This window comes from Uloborus diversus, chromosome 9 (genome assembly GCF_026930045.1).
Source record: "Uloborus diversus isolate 005 chromosome 9, Udiv.v.3.1, whole genome shotgun sequence".
In the NCBI taxonomy this organism is placed as follows: Eukaryota; Metazoa; Arthropoda; class Arachnida; order Araneae; family Uloboridae; genus Uloborus; species Uloborus diversus.
This window is the reverse complement of record NC_072739.1, coordinates 57,144,541-57,151,201: the sequence shown is the minus strand read 5'-3', so window position 1 is coordinate 57,151,201 and position 6,661 is coordinate 57,144,541.

Genomic DNA, 6,661 nt, shown 5'->3' with positions numbered 1-6,661 from the left:
GGGCGCCAAAAGATGAGCTTGGAAGTTCATGTATTGTTTTCACATTACGAAAAATAAACTTTTTCAATTTTGAACATTTGTAAACGCCAGACGATGTCTTGAAGTTTGAAGTTTAAATGAACCTTCCCATACATGTTTACCCCTTATTTATTCAGTACTAAGAAGTAACTTATTACAAAAAATAAAAGTTTAAATGCAATCAAAAAGTGTCTGAGTAGTGGAGATTCTGGAACTAGTTTATTGTGAGATTGTTGTTAGAATTTCCAACAAAAAATAAATTTCCTCAGCAGAAATTACTGAAGTAGAGCCCTCACTATATATCTGATCAATCATTATATACATATTTAAAAAAATTCTATTTCAATCTGACGGAATATTTCAAAATAATAATAATAATAATTACTAATACTGAAGCTCAAAGACTCTGTCTGGATGTCTGGATCTTTGTGACGCGCACAGCGCCTAAACCGTTCGGCAGATTTTCATAAAATTTGACACAAAATCAGTTTGTATCACGGGCGTGTGCACCTCGAAGTGATTTTTCGAAAATTCGATTTTGTTCTTTTTATATTGTAATTTTAATAACATTTTACCGAACAAATAATCATAACGTGGACGATTAAATTACCAAATTATCATAACGTGTAACCGTAACATGGCCGAGCAAATAACCATAGCAAATTGGCTGGAAATTCATCATCCATTAATATACAGGTGAACCAAATGACCTTTTAATTTTTCTACTACGGGCAAAGCCGTGCGGGTACCACTAGTATGTAAATAAAGCAATATTTTAAACGGCATGCCCTCCCTGTGGATAATTTTAATCAAAAAATACGTTATTAAATTATTCAGCGCATTAAGATTTTTCAATTTAGATGTTACCAAATCTTACAGCAAGAATTTTTTTTTTTTTTTGAAACTGCATAAGACAATCAAAAAGGAGAATATTTTACAGCCTTCTCAAGATCATTGAATAATATTATTGACCATTATTCAAATAAGTTGGACATTTACTTTTTCACTTTATGCAACCGTAAATATTACCAATCTTGAAAAGTAGGGACTACCATAATTTAAATGCACGAATAATCAATAGAAGCTCCCAGTTAAAATAAAGTTGCGTAGCATTTTAGTTAAAAGGAAACATTTCTCACGCAGTCTAGCAAATCTCAGGAAAGTTTGTTCACGTAAGTCCTCGTTTCGTCGAAGATGAAAAGAAAAGCATTTTAAGAAGTGGGGTCATTTATCCTTTTTGAGGGAGTCATCTTTTCTACCGTTATTTTTTTTTTTCTACTAGAGTTTTTCTTTTTACGTATCTCCCGTATTTTGAGGGGATTTTTTAATCTAGTAACTCGAGAAACGTAAATTCGGAGTTTCACTGTTCATTAAAAAAAACTCTTCCTTACTTAAACCTTGCGCAGGCGACATTTACCATCCGGGATGGGGAGTCACAATCATCCTTATAGTCGTTTAAACTACCGTATTGGCATCCTCATATATATATATACAGTGAATTCCCGTTACAACGAACTGTCAAAGGACCGCAAATTTTGTTCATTGTAGCGGGAATTTCGTTGTATAGAATTCAAATAATGTAATGGCAGTTATATAGGGACTGAAAATGTAGTTCGTTGAAACGGAAACTTCGTTGCATTGGTATTCGGTATAACGGAATTTCACTGTATATAACAGTGAATTCACTGATCGAGTAACGCTCCTGACGTCAGTAACAATGAAACTCGCGCCACGGAATGATAATTTGATAATATTTTTCGGTAATGTTTAACATGCAGGGAAATGCTTCATTTTGACAAGGCTGAACTGGATCCAGTAACTTAACTGTTTTACTAGTAAGACTGTCATTTCAGGGGAATGAAGAAACGAAAAAGTGGTCAACAATGAATGCTATTTACTGGAGTTTAGAGTTCATCCCATGGAGTTAGGGTTAAAATTTTAACTCTCAAAATATCACCAAACAGGCAATGGCTTCGTTCAAATGTAAAAGCAATTTTCACCCGTCATACCTTGATAGGCGAATTTCTAGTCTGTCATAAAACCAAGGAGTACGGGGGGTGTTTATCTCCCCCTCTCTTGCTGTGTCACTGCTTAAATATAATTTATAACATCTGTAGAAAATTAAAACAACCACGTTAAAACGTGTTAATGAGACCCAAAATCATACCCCCTCCCTTCCAACTTTGTGTAAAATCAAATTTAGCGGGGGAAAAAAAAAACCTTCTTGTGCACGGAAAGTTTAAGTCTGTGATTTAGAACTAAAGTTTATTCGGTTTACATTCCCTTTCTTTCCTGCGTAATTATAGACTACTTTTGAATCTGCTGTAGTAACGTGAGCACTGAGAATTAGCATAAAAAGCAAGCGTACAAATTTAGTTACTAAATTTACGTGCTGTAGAAATCGGGAATTTGATTTGCATTTCTCTCTTTTGGAAATTTCAGCGTAGGCACTCCGAATTGGGAAAAGCAGTTTAGATTTAATGCTTTTTTTTTTTTTTTTTTTAAGTCTGAAGTTATTTCCGCAACGGTGAGATATATTTTACATTTTATAAAATCTCATTTCATAATAAATTAATTAATTTGTCAATCGCTGTTTTTTTCTGGGGAAATTAATGGTACGTTTTCTTTTTCTTTTTTTGGCCAAAATAGCAAAGTTTTTGACGTTAAAATTTTGAACGGTTGCTATGTAACGACTGCATACGAAGCGAACGAATTAAACAGATAGAGTCGTACACAAAGCCCCCCCCCCCTGAAGTCAATTTTTTGTGCGTGTGTGTGTCTGTGTGCGAAAGGGGGGGGGGTGAGGTTGCCTCAATTTACCAAATGAATCGCCGAATTTTACCAAAAGATAAAATACGATCACACACGTGTACCTTCATGTACCAAAAGGGACTCTTCCTTTTTACTTTTTTTTATATCTAATATATACCGGATGATCAAAAAGTCAGTATAAATGTGAAACATTAATAAATCACGGAATAATGTAGATAGAGAGGTAAAAATTGACACACATGATTGGAATGGCATGGGGTTTTATCAGAACCAAAACAAAAAATAGTTCAAAAAATGTCCGACAGATGGCGCTTCATCTGATAAGAAAAGCAATAATAAGCATATCAAATTAAGACAAAGCAAAGATGATGTTCTTTACAGGAAATTCTCAATGTGCAACTGATTCTCTCTCTATGACGGCCTCTTTTATATACGATTTTCATGCGCAGTCACTGACGTTTTGCTGTCCAGCGTGTGTGTGTGAAAAACGAGCCTGCTTCTTGTTTCGGAGCGGGTCATTTCCGAAGAGGAGGGGGTCATAGTCATTTTAGGGATAAATAGGGGGTCTTGGTCAAAAACTTCGAATTACAAGTGCCCTATTCGCAGCTTTGGACTGTTAATGTTCACTAGCAGGGGCGGGGGGTAGGTCTTCTCTGAATCTGCGCGTGTCTCGATGTCTTTGGAGCATTGCCTGCTCCAAATATGCCCAACAGAAAGATTTAATTTCTTGTCCACCAAGTACAGTTCCTGGTGGACTCACGCGAGCATAAAAGATGATGAACTTGATCGTCCCGCCGAATTTTTCGTAACCGAATATTGAAGCGAAAACCTAAGTTTAACTGGTAGTCAAACAAAAAATAGATACTGCTGGAGTAATACAGTGTGACCTCCATATATCGAAGTAGCAAATTGCCGGAAAAAATGCGATATATAGAAATTTCGATAGATAGAAACGATCTTATTTTATCATAAAAATCTCCTAAAACATGAAAATTAAAGCTAATTTTCGTGCATGAAACCCAATTTCTAATTTATACGAACATCGGATAAAATGAAAGTTGATAATTGAAAAATTAACAGAAATGACATTTTTGCGCCTTCATACGTCTTCATTCTTCGGCAATTCAACTTGATCCGCAACATTAGGGGATTTTCGTTTTGACATTGTAATCGAGATAAAAGTGAAAAATCAATCAACTTGAATGATTTTTATTGAAGCTAAAAAGACTAGGAATGATATCAACAGACAAAAGGGATAACATGAAAGTGATTTTACAGTGTTACTGGTTACAACTAAGATTCTTGAGGGAATTTAAGAACTCCAGAACGGAACAACGACCTATCTACACACCCCTCAACCCCAAATTCCTTATGAGTTGCGTAGCAACCTTTAGTGAACATAATTTTCTCCTTTAACCTTCATTTTTCACACTTACAACCATGAGGAATTGTGAAAAGAACCAAACTCATCAAGATTTGGACTTATGCTAACCCTGAAAGGCACGATTTGTTGAAAACACATTAAGATATGTTCTTTGGCTTTTAACGTCGGTTTAAATCACGAGAAAAATACCTTCAAAAATCATAGTTTAGTTTAGATATGGTTTATGGTTAAACAACCACTAGCAACATCGGGCTTTAACTGAAAAAAACAACAAATAATTTACCATAAAATGTCACAAAATATTGTTAAAATGCCTTACTATTTGCAACAGTGAAGCTTTCTTCTTCATAGAGTTAAAAGAAGTATGCAATTTCAAGCGCACTAAACTAAAAATATCACTAAAATTTGAATTTCGACGTCTAAAATTGAAATTATGTTTTTCGCAATCACGGACTGCTAAAGACCTTACTCGTTGAGTTTCTTGTTTCGACAAATGGACTGGAATGAAAATTGAGAAGAAATTCACACCCGTCACATTATGATTGGTAAGCTAAGGATTTTCTAGCTTATCTTAGATAAAGATTTTCTAGCTAAGTTAATACGAGACATATTTATAAAAAAAAGAAATGGTCATTGGGATGCGGTAATAAAGGTCTGGAAATTATGCCAAATTTGCACTCGTATACTCACCATAAAGATTAAATGTACAGTGTTTATGCATACCTTTATGGTATTTTTATTTCTTCTCAATTTTAAATGATAGGTATTAATAATCTAAAAATTTGGTACTCAGATAAAGTTTTGCTTAAGTTCAGCTATGTTGATGTTTTTCCTGAAAAAAAACATGATTTTACAACCCCCTCCCTTATAAAAAAAAATAAAATCTGCTTAAGTTAAGCTTGAATGAACGCTAAGGATTCATAACCATGGCGACGAACTTTTTTCTTTTTAAAAATAAATATTAAAACAACGAGCTAGGCTTATTCTCGTCGTCGTAGAAAACTGAAAAATTCGACCAACGTCAACCTCGGTCAAGTGAACTTAATCGTGATTACTAAAAAAAAGTCCTGCATTTGCTATTGCCGAAGAAAGAAATCTATTTCTGTTTCCCATCAGGTTGGTGCATTTACAAGTTTAAACTTGATTTAATCAGTGAGCATTTTCTTAGTTTATTGGCGACTACAGTTCTTTACACTATTTTGAATTCATTCTTATAGTACGAGGGACGTTTTTCAAGTAAGGTCCGTTTTGAAATAAAGAAAGAACGAGTACAAATAGAGCAAAGAAGTTTATTACACAAAAATCTACCACCCTTACGCTACATTTGGACATTGCTCCCGTGATTTCCCAAGCACTTGTCATAGCGTGGTACAGGTTTTTGTATACCTATTCGTAGAAAATTGCCGCCTGTGTAGTCAACCATGCTTTCTAAGCTCATTATTGCTGTTGTGCCACAGACCACCTAGGAAAGATTTTAGATGCCGAAACAAATGAAAGTTGCTGCGAGCGAGGTGGGGGCAGACCAGAGGATGTTCAAAAAACGTAAGAGTCCTCATGGTTCACTACACAGGCGGCAACTTCGCACGAATAGGTATACAAAAACCTGCATCACGCTATGACAAATGCTTACCAGGAAACATCACGACCAAGGAAATTCAAAAAAATTCCAAATTGGTGGCATTTGAAAGAGCATTGGAAAACATGTTTATGGCACTGAAACTACGTGCCCTCGTGACCACGTTATCGAAATATGAGGTCTTAAAAATTGCCGAAATTTTTAGTAATGTCGCCAAATTTAGCGAGTTTTGTTCAGAAATAGAAGGTACGGCGCGAATTCAACATCTGCATCTGACAAGACATTTCACTTCCATATTTGGTCACCACCAAAGCGCGTGAGAAATAGCGCATTAATTCTTTACTCGGGGTGACTACCATGGCGCGGGGTGTCGTGGCACAGACTGCGGCATTGAAATTTTTAGGGGCTTGTGTTCCGGGATATCTAATATATAGAAGAAAGTATTGGATTCGTGCAAATTTTCGAATTTCGAATTTTGACGGATTCGAACGTTTTGAGGTGTGCTGAGTTCATTTCGACTATTTTTGGAAAATGTCTGTCTGTCTGTGTGTGTGTGTGTATGTATGTGTGTGTGTGTGTGTGTGTGTATGTATGTGTGTCACGTCTGTGTGTGACCAGTTTTTTGTGGCCGCTCTACAGCAAAAACTACCGCATGAAATCGAACGAAATTTGGTACACATATGTGCCCGTATGTGAACTTGTGCCCATTGGTTTTTGGCGCGAATTCCTCCAAGGGGGGTGGAGCAATGGGACGTTTTTTGAATTACGTGTGATTGCTATTCCTCAGGAAGTAACTGGTGGATACAAACAAAATTTGGTCCATATGTTGCCATTAACAAGAACAGGTGCTGATTCAATTTTGGTGTCAATAACTCAAACGGGGGTTGAGCTATAGAACGTTTTTCGTCGTC